General features: G+C 44.8%; 1 protein-coding gene and 1 non-coding gene across 2 annotated transcripts in view; one reads left to right on the forward strand and one right to left on the reverse strand.

The window, feature by feature from the left end:
• The window catches only part of GAB2 (GRB2 associated binding protein 2), a 210,288-nt gene that overhangs the window by 148,178 nt on the left and 45,057 nt on the right, over positions 1-17,053 (reverse strand). The gene's annotated exons all lie outside the window — the stretch shown is intronic.
• Positions 2,519-2,625, forward strand: LOC136390251 (U6 spliceosomal RNA). Its single transcript, XR_010748680.1, has one exon. It is a non-coding gene; the product is annotated as a U6 spliceosomal RNA (small nuclear RNA).

Genomic DNA, 17,053 nt, shown 5'->3' on the forward strand with positions numbered 1-17,053 from the left:
ATTCAAGACAGACTAAAAAATATTTATCATTATATTTTAAGATTTAAGAGAGGCCTGAAAAATTTAATAAGGAACAAGAGAGTATATAAAATGAACCAAGATATGTAAAAACAAACAAAACAGAGCTTTCAGAAATGAAAATTATAAATGAAATAAAAAAATCAGTAAGGTTAAACAGCACATTAGAGAAACACACAGAGAAACATCGACCTGTTATTTCACTTATTCATGCCATCATTGGTTGATTCTTATATATGCCCTGACTGGGGATCGAACCCACAATCTCGGCATGTTGGACAACGGTCTAACCAACTGAGCTACTCATCTGGGGCCTACATACTCCTTTTAAAAAATACTTATTTATTCCAACATTTATGAAGCCCCTACTATGTACCAGGCACTCAGTTTAGTGCTGGGAATACACAGATGAATCAAGTGTCTGTTCTCCAGTAGAATGAGAAATACATTTTTTTAAAAAAGCTATAAACAGAGGTTTGAGTGGTGTGGTAGGTGTAAGAGCCCAGAAGAAGTACCTGGAGATCTGAGGGAAAACTCTCAAACATTTAACGTGGATTTATAAGTACCCACTGTATTCCAGAATCAGGAGATGCTTGGGCAGAGACATTTGAGTTAAGTCTTACTAAGCAGATGTGAGGGTGAAGTCAGGCCAAGGATATTCAGAGCAATGAGAAAGAAGAAGAATACGAAGTTCAGCAGAAAATGTGATTTGCTCAAAGTCAAAAAGCTTGGGTAAAGACTAGAATGTACATTCTTAGTCTTTTCCAAATTGCTTCTTGGCATTCCTTCCCCTCGGACCCTATTTACTCCCATACAGATCCCTGTCTAGATCAATGGCTTTTGACCACAGGCCAACAAAAAATTCTTTTAAAATTGCAGCACAGTACCCACAAATTTAACTTAAAAGTTTCATGAGATACCCTTACTGGATGCAATGCATGCTACTCTATTCTATTTCATTTTTAAAGATGCTTCTTGCAATTCACTACCACTTACTTCACCACTCACTAATAGCTCTCAATCCCATTTTGTAAAATGCTTATTGCTTGTAATGGTTTATAATGTACTTCTCTCTGTGAAAATTAATAAACAGAAACCTCACTTAAAATGGAGTCAGAAGGCTAGAAGAGAACTGTCATGCATGTGTCACTCAAGGCACACTATGACCCCAACAGAAAGAGAAGTATCTTGCATCTCCACAGGAACTGATACTACATTACTACCCCAGCAGGAGGAAGAAAAGATTCCTCCTTATCCAGTAACAGCTCAGCCTATGAGAGATGGCCATCACCCAGCCAATGAAAAGTGACAGCACTTTGGACTTTCAGTTTCCTCCATGAAAGAGTGGCCCTCTCCTTTGTTTTTCTGGACTTGTATACGGTCCACCATTCGAGAGCAGGTCCTGAGAATTCCAAAGAATTACAATTCTTTGTTATCTAGAATAAAACTATTTTGCTGGAGAAAAATCTGGCTATTTGTTTCAAGTCAACATTATCTGGTGGCTGGTAAGGAGATTCAGAAAAGACCTTGAACAACTCAGAGGCTGGTGAGTCAACAGGTGCAGTTCCCACAGAGCCCAAGCCCACTGAACTCACTGCTGTCTCGCTGACCCTGGAGATGGAGAGTGTTTTTCTCCTGGATATGTGCTTCAGCTTCTGCTTTTGCTGTCACTGCATTTTGAAGCTCCCTATGCTTTATTTGGGATATCGTTGAAAACTTCATCCTTTTCTGGTTAAGGTCTTGTTTTGCTCCCGAGAACCCGACTGGCACCTCGGCCTGACCCTTTTCACATCAGGCTGCTCCAATGGAACTGTGCTGGCCTTAGGTCTCACTGCTTTTGAAAGTGGAACTATGCTGGTATTTGGCCTGTGGGTGGGTTAGACTTTTGCTCTAGAGAAAAAGCCTCTGAAAAATGGGATCTCAAATATCTCAACGCTTTAAGGGTGCCTCCTTCTGAGACTCTGACTGATTTTATGTTTAGAAATCATGGCCCCCCCCCCGATGCACATTTCTAAGTAAACAGAACGATGTGACCAAAAGCAATTCAGAATACCAATGGTCGCTGTGGGTAACTTTTTAACCCCCCAGACATATTTGCCTTAGAACCAAATTGGACACCCATAGCTCTGAAGTTGTCAAAACTGAACGGAATGTCTATTTTGATTGGCATTTTAAAGCTTCCAAAAATTACCAGGAGTCCAAAAGTGCCTCTTTGCAAAATAAAATTTTAAGATTAACTGAGGTAAACAAATGATTAAAGAAAAAAATGGCTCTTGACACCTCAAGCTCCTTTCCCCCAGCTCCTTGGTCTTGGGCTCCCCACCTCTGACATCACTTCCTTCTTCTTCTGATCCTCTCTCCACTTCCTTCTTCTCTGAACCTATCAGAGCCTGTGTCCCTTTCAAATTAAGCCGCCTGAAGATTCAAAAGACTAAACTCCTAATTTCTTGTAGTCCCTGGACTAAAACTGAACTGCAAACCATAGTCAAAGATTTCCCCAGTGCTCGCTTCGGCAGCACATATACTAAAATTGGAACGATACAGAGAAGATTAGCATGGCCCCTGCGCAAAGATTTCCCCAAAGAAACTAAGGTTCCCTACAGATTTGTTGAGGAATTTAATACAGCCATTCAAACTCACCAACCTGGTTTCTCTGACTCCTATCAGCTAGCCCAGGGGTAGTCAACCTTTTTATACCTACCGCCCACTTTTGTTATCTCTGTTAGTAGTCAAATTTTCTAACCGCCCATCGGTTCCACAGTAATGGTGATTTATAAAGTAGGGAAGTAACTTTACTTTATAAAATTTATAAAGCAGAGTTCCAGCAAGTTAAAGCATATAATAATAACTACCAAGTACTTTATGTCGGATTTTTGCTAAAGTTTGGCAGAATAAATCTTTATAAAACAACTTATAGTTAAATCTATCTTTTTATTTATACTTTGGTTGCTCCGCTACCGCCCACCATGAAAGCTGGAACGCCCACTAGTGGGCGGTAGGGACCAGACTGACTACCACTGAGCTAGCTCATGTGCTTGTTGGTGAAGGCCGGGCTCACGACTGGATGGAAACTGCTGACTGGGGAAATCCTGAAAGGTCTCTAAAATTACAAGTGGGAGGTCCATCAATCTGCTTACCTGTGATATGATCAGGCTCATGCAATCACTAAGCAACTTCATGTAGCAACTCCAAGGGCTTTCCCAAAGCCTTCTGTTTGGGAAAAAAAATTTTCAAGCTTGCTCATAAAAATATGACGAACCTGTTCATGACTATCATATTCGATTTCAGACTGTTTTCAAAGAAAACTCTAGTCTTCCTTCAGATGTTGATTCCACTTGGGCAGCTCTTAACATAATTATTATTTTTTTAAACATAATTAGTGATGAGCTGAACTAAGTCCTTTCTCTTTTAGTTAAAAAGACCAGGATGGAATGGGAGACCATGTCCACTATAGATCTGGTCAATTTAGCAAATCCCTTTTTGTTTACGCCTTTGAGAGGGAGAGTCACCCCTTCCTCCTTAGTTGCTCCATCCCCTACTCATTTATGAGGTCAAGATTTCTTAGAAAAGGATCATGCTGGAATTTCTTTCTTCCAAAAGGGGAAAATAATTCTAGAATCTGACACTATCCATAAAAATAGCCAATCAGGTGAAATGAATGATCCGACGACACTTAGTCCGTTTCTAATGACACTATAGCTAAATCCCAGAGCCCTGATCATTTATTCCTACTGGAAAAGCTACCCTCCTGTTTATGGGCAAAATCTCCAGATAATACTGGCAGAATCCACAGTGCATGTCCTATCCTCTTCAAATCCCTCAAAACTCCTTCCCAGAATCAATCAACACCACATAAGAAGCCCTTCAAAGTGGAAAGTCTGTATACTTCAAAATACAAAGCCTGAAGATTGCAAGACTCAGAGCCTCATTATCCCATGCACTAGTCCCTGTTGTACTATTTTACCAGGAGAAAACCCAAGAGCCGGGGGAGGTTTGTTTGTCCAGGGCCTCCGAGCAATAAGCAGTATTGGTATCTTCTGACACCCTGTTGTTCCTAACCCTCATACCCTACTAGAATCTATCCCAACTGAAAGCGAATTCTTTACTAGAATTGATTTCTGTAGTGCATCCTCTGGCATTTCAGTTTTGTTTTGTTTTGTGCCTTCACTTGGGAAGGAAAAAAATTCATGTGAAGAGTAATGCCTCAGGGTTTTACTGAGAGTCCTTATTTTTCACAAATCCTGAAGGCTAATAATACAGGTGATACAAAGTTCCTTAGGGGGTTCTACTTTGTTTCAATATGTGGATGACATGCTTCTTTGCTCTTCTTCCCAGGTCTTCTCACAGGAAGACAGAATCCACTTGAAGCTTTCAGCCTTTAAGGGACATAAAGTTGCCAAGGAAAAATGCAGTTTGCCCAAATCCAAGTTCTATATTTAGGGAATCTGGTATCAGAAAAAGGACTGCACCTAGATTCACATAGACTTTATGGTTTCCTAAGTTTCCCCAAACCCAAAACTGTGAGATTTTCCCAGGGTAGTTTGTTATTGCTGAAATAGGATTCTAAATCTCTCCCTTATGGCCAAACCTCTGAAGGTTTTATAACAACCCCCCCCCCCACACACACACACACTGGATTTTATGGAAACAACAAGATGATATAACCTTCAAAGAGAATTTAATGAACCTATATGCTCTTGGGCATCTCAATCACCAAATCCCCTTTTCTATTTAAATATGAACAGGAAGAACATGTTCTTGGGGTACTCACCTCAGAACAGGGGGGCATCATCAACCATAATGTTAATACCTATAGCCGGCAACTGAACCTCATGGCATGGTGATATCCCTTGTCTTAAAGCCATTGATTAAAGCCACTGAGGAGAATGCTGTGGGATCCTTTTAATCATCTTTGTATTCCAAGTAGAAGCCCTCCTGAATTCTCCTCAGGATGAACATTTTTCAGAGTTGCTTTACCTCCTATGAAGTACTTTTTCTTTAAATGGAAATTTAGTTTTTTGCATAACCAGTGCATGTGTAGGGCTCATTAAAAATAACAGCTCTTGCCTGACCTGACACTGGTGCAGTGGATAGAGCGTCAGACTGGGATGCAGAGGACCCAGGTTCGAAACCTCAAGGTCATCGGCTTGAGCGCAGGCTCACCAGCTTGAGTGTGGGGGTCTCTGGCTTGAACCCCAAGGTCGCTGGCTTGAGCCCCAACACTGCTGGCTTGCAGCCCAAGGTCACTGGCTTGAGCAAAGGGCCACTCACTCTGCTGTAGCCCTCCGGTCAAGGTACATATGAGAAAGTAATCAATGAACAACTAAGGTGCCACAACGAAGAATTGATGCTTCTCATCTCTCTCCCTTCTTGTCTGTCCCTATCTGTCCCTCTCTCTGTCTCTCTCTCTCTCTCTCTCTCTGTTACAAAATAAAATAAAAGCAGATTTCTATTTAACTCTTTTTTATGTTATTTTTATTATTTGCCTTTTTCTTTTAAATTGAATTTATGGGGTGACTGGTTATTAAAATTATATAGGTTTCAGGTATACAATTCTATAATACATCATCTATATATTGTGTTGTGTGTTCCCCACCCCAAGTCAAGTCTACTTCCATTTTGTTTTATCCCCTTTTTACTCTCTTCTACTTCCCCTCACTCCCCTTTCCCCCTGGTAAACACCAGTCAGTGTTTCGGGTTTCTTTGGATATATTCCCAGAAATGGAATCGCTGGGTCAAAAGCCAGTTCCATTTTCAATTTTTTGAGGAAACTCCATACTGTTTTCCACAGTGGCTGCACCAGTCTGCATTCCCACCGACAGTATATGAAGGTTTCCTTTTCTCCACATCCTCCCCAATTGTTTTTTTTGTTTGTTTGTTGTTGTTTTTTTTACAGAGACAGAGAGAGAGAGTCAGAGAGAGGGATAGATAGGGACAGACAGACAGAAACGGAGAGATGAGAAGCATCAATCATTAGTTTTTCGTTGCGACTTCTTAGTTGTTCATTGATTGCTTTCTCATATGTGCCTTGACCATGGGCCTTCAGCAGACTGAGTAAACCCTTGCTGGAGCCAGCGACCTTGGGTCCAAGCTGGTGAGCTTTTTGCTCAAGCCAGATGAACCCACACTCAAGCTGGTGACCTCGGGGTCTCGAACCTGGGTCCTTCCACATCCCAGTCCAAAGCTCTATCCACTGCGCCACCGCCTGGTCAGGCTGTTGTTTGTTGATTTAATGACAGCCATTCTGACAGGTGTGAGGTGACATCTCACTGTGTCTATTGGCCATCTGTATGTCCTCTTTGAAATCCTTTTGTTAACTGCTCCTCACATAACTTGTTCACACTGTAGTAACTTTAACCCTGATACTCTTCTCTCCTCAGTTACTGATGAAGCCCCTCGTGACTGCTTAACACTGATGGTTCACCTCCTGACCCTCACCATCTATCTCTGCAGGAAACTCCTTGAGTAACAATGGTTGTTACTTCAAAGGTAACAATGGCAAATACTGTGTAGGATATGTAACCCAATGCCCTTTGATGTTCCTGATGGGGCACCTTTGCCTTTAGCTACTCTGGCCCAACAAGCCAAACTATACGCACTCACACAGGCCTGCACCCTAGCCAAGGGCAAAACTGCCGACGTTTATATAGATAGTAGATATGCTATCCAAGTAGCTCATGTTTTTGGAATGTTGTGGAAGCAAAGTGACTTCCTTACTTCTAGCAGAAATAAAATGAAAAATGGCCAGTATGCTAAGGAATTGCTGGATGCTGGACTTTCACCTGCTGCTCCAGCTCTTACTAAGATCCCAGGGCATTTTAAAGTTGATTTTCTTGAAGCTAAAGGAAATCACCTGCTGACACTGTTGGGCAAATGAGTTCGTAAAGTATGATTTTTGAGTTCGCTCACTTTTATTGTTAAAAATGGCACTGGGCAGTGCCAAGTATGTGGTCTGTGAAATTGCAAATTACCTTCCTGCTTGGGAAGGGCCATTGTTTTGCTAATGAGCGCTGGAGGAGAAGGCAGTTTGTGCAGAGGAGAAGGAGAAGGAAAGAGAGAAGCCAAGATGGCAGGGAAGGAGAGAGAAGCCAGTTTTGCTGAGTAAGAAGCCATGTTGGCAGATGGGGAACCAGAGGTGAGGGGCTTTGGGACTGGTGAGGCCTTTGATTTTAGGAGGAACTGGAGAAGATTCTCCGGGTTGTGGAATCGGATGTGTCAGTGGCTGTGTGAGCCCTGTGTGTGTTTCTTGTCGGCCAGTACGAGACCTGAATAAAGGGATGGCCCACCATCCTCTGGCTCCACTGTTTCTTTACCATTTGCGCAAATTCAATGGGAACCTGCATGTATGGCCACAATGGCGGCTGCCCTTGTTGGCCTTACGCACTCCCACAAGAAATGGTGCCTTTAAAGGGACCAACCTTCATCCCGGTCCAAAGGGGTATCTCCCCAAATAATAACTTTAAAGAACTGGCTAGAGGAGCCCAACAATGGGTTTCATAAAAGGAAAAACAAGATTGGAAATCCAACAACTGTTGGTTTGATAAAAAGAGAAAGCTCTGGTTGGATCAAATAACAACCCAGTCCTCTGGTTGTATAATTTCCACCCCAAACTACTGTATATGCATTCAACCATTGGTCCCCTGAAAAGTGATAGCATCCATGAATCGATACTGGTGGGGAAATATTAATGAGGCTGATAAAAGTACCTTCCTCACTTGTCCCACATGTGCAAAGTGGAACCAGGAAAGGCCGTCCCCACTACTCCCAGACACTTTAAATCCTGTAACGGGCTATTGAGGTTTGGGAAATGGATTCACACAGTTTCCCCGGCCTCGTGGATATAAATGTTTTAGTCATGGTCTACATGTTTTTTCACTGGAGTCCTGCTTTCCCTTTGGAAAAGCCTGTAGACAGGCTACTGCCTCTTCAATGGCTAAACATCCCTTTGGAAAAGAGAATCTCTTCCAAGGGAACCCTGTTGGAGACTACAAGCTGGCAGGGTCCTTGCGGCTTAGATTTTTGGGAGACAGAGGTGTGGGGGACCGGCAGTAAGCTGACAAGATCCTTGCTGCCCATCCCCCCACCTCACTTGCTTAAGTTGCTAACGGCTAAGTTTTCCCAACACCTCTATGTTAGCTGTGATGCTGGACCGTTTCTACTGTCCTATCCCCCATGTCCCTTGGATAGACTGGAGGCAGTTTTCTTTTTCTTTTTTGTTTTGTGAAGTTAAGCTGTTATGTCCGGTGGAGGGTTTTCTGCACTTGGGAAAATTCTTGGGTTGCCTTGGAAATGTGACTTTGTTTTAAAGATCTCTTTAATTTGCTAATGACTTTACTCTGCCCTATAAATAAAGTGATTTGGGGGTGGAGACTCTTTCTTGCAAGCTAAAGGCTTTGCAACCAGACCCCATCCTTTTTCTCTGAGTTTATTTCTCCATTCTGCACCATTCTCACTCAGGATCTGGACAATTACTAGCCCTGCTGGTTTGTGGCAGAACCCCTCTTAAACTCCACAGTGACTGGAGAACCCATTTTACTGGTCAGGTGCTTTGACAAGTCTATGCTGTTTGGCTGGTTTTATAACACTTTCACTGCACTCGCCACCCTTAATCCTCAGGTTTACTTGAACACACTAATGGCATTATTAAGATGCAACTGGCAAAATTTGCAGACCCTTCAAATACTGCAGCCAAAAGCACTGTTGTTGGTTCTTCTAAATCTGAACTCCGCTCCCTTTGATATCCTAAACTCTCATTCTTTGAAATAGTCACAGAGTGCCCTGGGCACCTGGCCCCTGCCTCTTCTGATCTGCAGCTTATAAAAGGAGTTATACCTCAATATTGTCAAGGAGGAAGACCTTAAGCAACACACTTTGTAAACTGGAAATTTTGTTTAGTGAGAAAGACACCTCCAGAAAGACACTCTTCAACCACACTGGTAAGGCCCCCTATCAATCCTGCTAACTAACCCTTGGGCTGCCAAACTCCAGGAAATGAACTTCTGGAGCCACGTGACACATCTAAAGAAAGCACCCGACCCTGACTGGCCCTTCACACTCTCTGGTGACCCAAAGGTGAAGACTTTCTGAAATTGAAGCAGGCAAAACTTGATAAGACAGTTTTCTCAAGATGTTCGGAACAGGCCAGTTAGAAGGTTTAAGTGCACAGAAGACCCTCTTTCATCCAGACTATTAGCCAACTCTGGATTTTTATCCAAATTCATTGTCTCTGAATTTTCAACCTACAGGCTATTTAACTAATAAGACATTTTGTACCAGTTTTTTTTTTAATAATTATACTATTTAATTGCTTCATGTTTATTTCTGTATTGTATCTTCCCAAAACACCTGTTTAAATCTTTCAGTTCTGAGTGTATCTGCCATAATCACTACTCTAAGATACACATAAGCAATGTCCAAGAGATCTCCCTTCTTACCTCTCCTTGTTACTCAAATGTGACCACAACAGGTTTCCAATCTGTGCACTTTCCCTCCAATATGGGACATGACAACCTGGAGAGGTTCTTCCTAGGGAGGCAGGATAGTAAGAGCTAGGGAAATTCCTTGGCAAACAGAATGGGAAAACAGACAAACAGCTGACCAGACTAGCCCAGCAGCCAGATGCAGAATGTCACCTCCCTAGAGATAAGATCAAGGCCTCAGTTGTATTTTAGCTCCATGTACCAGGTGGCATGCCAACACCAGCTACAATGACTAATGACCCCCCGCTTCCCTGGGGCTAAGTAATGTAAACAGTCTAAATCCTCCCCTAAACTCCCAGTCTTTAAAACCCTGCAACACAAAAGACCCAATGCTCACCCTTCTGGGGAGTGTGCCATGCCTTTCTCTTCCCCGTTCCCCTCTACTACTTCCCATCAGGCATGTATTTCCTAAACACTAAGGATCCCTATGAGACTTACGAGACTTTCAACCAGGGGAGCAATGGGCAGCAGCAGCCAACCCCCTGAACCTGTGTCTAAGGGCCCCTTTTCTCTGACTTCTCAGTGAGCCAAAGCAGCCCCACCTAGGCTCTCCTGTTGTTTCTTCTATTCTGAACCCTTCCTTGTTTCACTGTCGCCAGCTTTAATAAACGGTACATTCAAAATTAGCTGGACTCCTGCTGTGAGATTTTTCCTATACAAAGTCAAGAACCTCATATTACAGGCCGACCCTAGGCAGACCCAAAGGGCCAGCCAGGTCTCCTGTCCAGTAACAGCATCCAGGGAGAAAAGACCACTGAAGCCGGAAAAACCAAACTCTTGCTTTCAGAGAAAGATTTTGATCAAAAGGGGGAAATGTGAAAATTAGTAAACAAAAACCTCATTTAAAATCGAGTCAGGAAGCCAGAAGAGAGAACTCTCATGCGTGTGTCAATCAGCACATACTACTAACCCCAACAGGAAGTGTACCTTGCATCTCTGACATGAAGTGATACTACGTTACTACCCCAGCAGGAGGAAGAAAAGATTTCTCCTTGCCCAGTGTAAAGCCAGTAGCCATGGCCACCGTCACAGCTGCTTGGCCCATGCAGGTTCGCAATGGATTCGGACAGTCGGTAAAGAAACAACAGAGCCAAAAACTGATGGGCCAACATCTTTAATCCTAGCTTGCACCCGGGGGGCAAGTAAAAACACACACTGGGCTCCAAAACCCACTCACATTCAGTGCTCACAAAGCTACTGACTTATCCGAGTTTCCTAGAATCAAAGGTTTCTAGCTCACCAGACTTATTCACCTCTGTTTCCCATCTCCTTCCTTCTCCCTGAACAAACTCAACACAAACTGGCTTTTCCTTCAGCACTCCACCATCTTGGCTGCTTCTCCTGGCCTCCTCCATGTGGCCTTTCTCTACTCTCTGCTCTCTAGTGCTAATCTCAAGAACTAAGAGAGCAAGCTCCAGTTCTGCCTCCATTTTATAGTGTAGAAATAAAAATCTTTAATCCAATATACAAAATAGGGAAGTCTCTGATACAAAGTCACTTATCTGAGACATAATGGGATTGTACCACCCCACATCAAAAAGGGTGGGAAAGGCTTAGTCCTAAAACCAAGCCCCAGGCTACAAGGATCCTGCCTGCCCACAACATACATTAATATCACCTGGGCGACGGCTTCCATGTGGGCAGCGCCATCTTTAACAAAGTGAGCACAATATATTCTATCTGCCCAACAACCAGTAATAGCTCAGCCAGTGGGAGACTGCCAGACTCAACCAAAAGTCACTATACTTCACACTTTGTTCCTTTCAATGGACTCTTCATTTACATCAGCCCTTCCCAGGTCCATAAGAAAGCATTCCTCCTCTTTGTTTCTTTGGACTTGCATATGGTTAACCATTAGACCACATGTCCTAACCTGCAATTCTTTGTTCTTCCCAAATAAACACATCTAGCTGCGGAAATAGCTGGCTGGCTATTTATTCAAGGTCAGTATCTCCATTGCTTTTCCCAACTGGAATTCCACTTCTAGTTTCTTGTCAGACCAGGAAAAGTCCCCTTCAGACATACTACCGAGCAACTGCTGTGTCCAAAGGAAACACTGTGCTAGGCCTCCAGTTTGTAGTATGTGGCTAAGTTCCCCCGAACACAAAAAAACATGAACCAAGGCTATTGCCAAACTTTCCTGGATAACTTTCCCCAAACTAACATTTTTACTACAAATCTACTGACTACTTAGATAGCTAGATACAGGTGAGATTTGGATATGTGAATGCTGGGAAAACCTTCCTAGGTGATAGTGACTTGATGATTGGAGGTCTCTTCCACTCTTATAAAATGTGCATCTGCTCAGGAAAGGAAGTTCAGCAAAGGAGTAGACACAGGCAAGAGAAGTGCAACCTCAGAAAAGTAAAGGGACTTGCCAGCTATTCTTGCAAGGATTAGAATCCAACTCATCTTTAGAAATGTTCACCTGAAACCTATGTACTCTTATTGATCAATGTCACCCTGCTAAAGTTAATTTTCTAAATTAAAAAAAAAAAAGGAATCCAACTCATTTGATTCCCAGTCTATTTCAGAAAGCTGCCACCAGGAAAATAAAGTGACCCTTCTCCTTTTTCATTGACCTTTTCCTTATCAGAAATTCCCCAGGGGCCTTGGCTTACTAAATGCTAATTAGATTTCCTCCACCTGCTCTGGGATTTAGAGGGCAGTGCTAATGCAGTGCCCTCCTCAGCTAACAAAGCCACTGGCATTCCTGGTATGCAGGGGCTGACCTCCTGTTCTTCAGTCAACAGCAATTACACAGCTCCTATCCAAAGCCCTAAGGAGGAAGACTGAGAAGGGAGGGGTGCTCCTTTATCCAAAAAGTAAAGTACAGCCAATGATGGGGATTGTTACTGAAGAGCTAGGCGGAAACAGGGAAAACTCTGGGAGGGAGGAATGGAATCTGGGTGAGGCAAGCAAACTCATGACTACTCATCATCCTTCTCACTCCCCTAAGGAATGCTACTGTCACCCAATAGAGGGGGGAAGGCCTTGGATGGCAAAGAGCCCTCATCCAACAGTAAGTTATCAGGAAACAAGTCCCTTTCTCTTCTTGTTTCAAGACATGAGACTAAACTCTCAGTCAAGAAGGACAAGCCCACAATTTTATCCCTCCCTATCGAGACATTATAATTTAGTAAATATTCAGCCACCAACATTCAGTCATTAACTGCCCTGTAACTCCACACTAGGCACGGTTTCTCGGGCTTTATTTTCTCATTTGCAGCTCTCAAGAGTTGATTTTCAAGATCAAGTGAGACAATGAATATAAAAATGTTTTATAAACTCTAAATTGGTGTAAAAGCTGTAATACAACTGATAATAGGAATTCAAATTCAAACATTTACCTGTACTGAGTTCCTAGAACAATGGTCACACAGTTAGTGCATGAATGTTAGAGCCTAAGTGCTAGTGGTTAGATACTGTTGGGCAGATAAAATGTATTATGCTCACTTTGTTAAAGATAACACGAGGAGGCAGTCGCCCAGGTGATATTAATGTGTGTTGGAGATCGTTGTAACCTGGGGCTTGGTTTTGGGATTAAGCCTTTCCCACCCTTTTTGCTGTAGGGCGGTACAATCCAATCATGCCTCAGAGAAGTGACTTTGTATTAGAGACTACCCTATTTTGTATATTGGATTAAAGGTTGTGAAGCTACACTATAAAATGGGGGCAGAACGGGACTTGGCGCTTGGTTCCTGAGGTTAGCATGAGAGAGCGGAGAGAGTAGAGCCAGCAGCTAAAGGAGGCCACGTGGAGGAGGCCAGGAGAAGCAGCCAAGATGGCGGAGTGCTGAGTGAGATGCCAGTTTGTGTAGAGTTTGTATCTGGGATAAGGAAGGAGATGGGGAACTGAGGAGAAGAAGGCTGGTGAGCTAGAAACCTTTGATTCTAGGAAACTCGGATAAGTCAGTGGCTTTGTGAGCACTGAGTGTGACTGGGTTTTGGAGCCCAGTGTGTATTTTTACTTGCCCGCCGGGTGCAAGGTAGGATTAAAGGCTATGGCCCATCAGTTTTTGGCTCCGCTGTTTCTTTACCGACTGTCCGAATCTAATGCGAACCTGCACGGGCTGGGCGGCTGTGATGGCAGCCCTGATAGCCTTGGCTTCTGGCTTTACAGATACACAAAAACAAACAGTGTGCTTAACTCTGGAAATCACAGACCCGTGTAGAAGATTAGGTCTTACATTAGCGTATGCACAATATGAGGAATGGGGAGTAATTTATCCTGCTACTAAGAATAGGTATGAGGTATTACCCCCACCCCCCAGGAAGAAAGAAGGGCATAGCCACGAACTGTGAAATAGCAAAAGCTTTATTTAGTAGAGTGCTTCTCGGACCAGGTTCTGGGCCAGAGAAGTTGCGTGGATTCTCCCGCGTGGGGGGAAATTTATAGGGTCGGTAGGTGATGGTGAGTTATGACGTGGTGAAATTTCATTGGCTGACAGTCGTTCTTTTTCAAAGGGCTCCTGGGAAGTTTCTTTTGGCGCACATGGGTGTGGGCAGTTCCAGCCAAAGTTCCTAGGTCTGGTTCCTCACATGACCTTCCCCCATTGCCAACCGACCTCACATTCTGACCTTTTATGTTAGATAGGAGCGCCGCTATTCGTCTGGCTACTTCCTGCTGGTTAGGGGCGTCATGGGGAGTGGAGGTCAGGTGGTGGCTCTGTGGGGAGTCATGTATATGGGTGTAGGAGCATCTGTTTGACCGTGACTCAAGAAACCTTGTGGATGCGGCCCGTATGGGGTCCCGTCCACCTGGGCTGTAGGGAGCCAGGCTGGAGCTCCCTCAGAAGAACCCTGTCTCCTGGCTGGAGGGGGACTGCTGGGTGCACTTCATCTGGACCCCCTATGGGAGGAAGGGTCCGGTCCACATGTTCCTTGAGAAGATGGCGGAGAAAAGACAGAAAGGGGAGGTAGATGGCAAGAAGGGGGGGGGGGGTTGGCTAAGAGAGCAAAATTGAGAATTCAGTGTTGAAAGAAGCCTATTAGATCAAGGAAAGAAAGAATCTAAAGAAGTGTGAAAAAGGGGATTCCGTCCAAACTACGTGTCAGGAGTGGTGTGTGAAAGAGAAAAGAAGAGGTCCCATCCCCTCCCATAACTGAGACCTGTGAGGGAACTAGAGGTCCAGAGTGTGATGGCAAAACAGAGAAGGAAGCCCCTGTGTCCACAGAAATGAGAAGGACTTACCCGCTACCTGCAGTATTACCCTGGGCTTGGTGTGGGTGATGGGAGTCTCTGAGTCCGGGCCCCGTCAGTCATCCATGAGGTTGAGGAGTTCTAGCGATGGGTCCGTCTGGCTGGCTTGTCCTCCCATTTGGGTGGCTTGTCCTCTGCGTAGAGGCGCTGAGGATGAGCCTGTTGCCCAAAAGGGGCAATCACTCCACCAGTGACTGGGCTGCTTGCAGTTAGGGCAGGGCTTAGTGGGCAGCCATGGGCAGGGACACTGTTGGGACCAGTGACCCTCCTTGCCACATTTAAAGCTCCTGGTGGGGTTCCTCTTTGCGACCCAGACTTGGGTTGGGCACCTCCTACGCCTTGTCCCTGCTGCTCTGCCGGCCTCAGGGCTGCCACAAGAGCCTGGGTTTGGAGTGTTACCTTCTGCTGCATGTGGGCCTGGTGAATAGCCTCAACCTTTTTCTATTAGCCGCGACCATTAAAAACTTTAAATGCCATATTCACAGGTCTCAGATAAGGGTTTGGGGGTTGAGAATAAGAGGGCGGTGGTTCCTGGGGAGCCTGGCACCCAGATCCAGCTGGAAACACTGGAGCCAGAGGCAGGACAGGGCCAGGCCTTCCTGCAAGAAGACTGGGGCCGGGCTGTGGGTCAGGAGCCCTGCAAACCTGCATGAGGGTCAGTGGCTGGTGGAGGATGGCCTGATAGGGGAGGGGCTTAAGAACACAGCGGAGAAGGGAGGGGCTCCAGGCCGGCAGGGGAGGGGACTTCCTGGAGGGAAGAGACCCGAGTGGAAGAGGTCCGCAGAGGGACCAGAGAGGGATCTCCAGGGAGGGGCGCCCCCTGGGGGTCGGGCAGGAGAGTTGGGGGTCGGTGAAGGAGGAAAGATCAGGAGTGGAGGGTTTAGCTTAGGTTTCTCTGGCCAAAAAGGGCCTGAGCTGTAGAACAGGTGGTATAGAGATTAGGACGAGTGCAAATACTAGAAGCCCTGAATGTAAGGGATCTCCAACTGTTTCCCAGTTCTTTTGGCGATAGTTAAATTGGTGAGGGTGTTAAAATTGAAAGTCCCTTCAGGAGGCCACCTGGTTCGATTATCCAGTGGGTATAGTGGCCTGGCCACATTGGAGGAGATCAGTTTCTTCTTTAGGGAGGGAAAGATTCCAGATAAGGCACCCCAGGAGTGTTTTTAAGTCAGGTTTAGATTCCTGTGCCTCTAATGCCACCCTCAGGCCTTGGAGTGATCAGAGATGAAAATTGGCATCCCGCAACTCAAGCTCTGGCCACTGGACAGTTAGGTAGAGTGGGCGTATCTGGGACGTCTCCACGGGCACACATGCACACGGAACGGATACGAGGTCCCTGACGTAGCTGCAATTACAGACAGAGAGTATGGGTGGAAAGAAGTAAGGGGAAGCTTGAGGCAGGGGACTTACCGCACTGTGTGCCAAAGTGGGTGGGAGGTCGGAGTTCCTGCTTCTTTCTCGGAAGGGAAGGGGAGAGGAGCGGCCCTAGTGGGCTTCAAGCTCCTCCTGGGTTTTGGCACCAAATGTAAGGTATTTTCCCCACCAAGGAAGAAAGAAGGGCATAGTCACCAAATGTGGAATAGCAAAAGCTTTATTTAGTATAGTGCTTCCCGGACGAGGTTCTCTGGTCTGCAAGATGGGAGCCAGAGAAGTCTCATGGATTCTCCTGTGTGGGGGTAATTTATAGGGTCAGTAGGATGATGGCGAGTTGATATGACGTGGTGAAATTTCATTGGCTGACAGACGGTCGTTCCTTTTCAAAGGGCTCCTGGGAAGTTTCTTTTGGTGTGCATGGGTGTGGGCGGTTCCAGCCAAAGTTCCTGGGCCTGGCTCCTCACATGACCTTCCCCCATTGCCAACCAATCTCACAATAGGGGTGATGATTGTCAAAAACCTTCTACCGTCTTGATGGTAAAGAGAATATAATTGGATGTGAGGGTATGCAGGAAAAAGATGTAAAGGAAACTTAAATGGGCTATTTCATGATCTCCCCACTACAACATATTCATTAACATCTCTCTGCCTTTATTCACAAAGTTATTTTTCATGAGAAATTAAAAATTCTGCCAAACGTTCAAGGAATATTTAAGCATCTGTATGTGCAAGGTATTATTATTATTTTGTGACAGAGACAGAGACAGAGAGAGGGATAGGGACAGACAGGAAGGGAGAGAGATGAGAAGCATCAATTCTTTGTTGCAACACCTTAGTTGTTCATTGATTGCTTTCTCATAATTGCCTCGACCAGTGGGGGTGGGGGGAGGTACAGCAGACCGAGTAACCCCTTACTTAAGCCAGTGACTTTGGGCTTAAGCTGGTGAGCCTTGCTCAAACCAAATGAGTTCATGCTCAAG

Source organism: Saccopteryx leptura, chromosome 1 (assembly GCF_036850995.1).
Source record: "Saccopteryx leptura isolate mSacLep1 chromosome 1, mSacLep1_pri_phased_curated, whole genome shotgun sequence".
Classification (NCBI taxonomy): domain Eukaryota; kingdom Metazoa; phylum Chordata; class Mammalia; order Chiroptera; family Emballonuridae; genus Saccopteryx; species Saccopteryx leptura.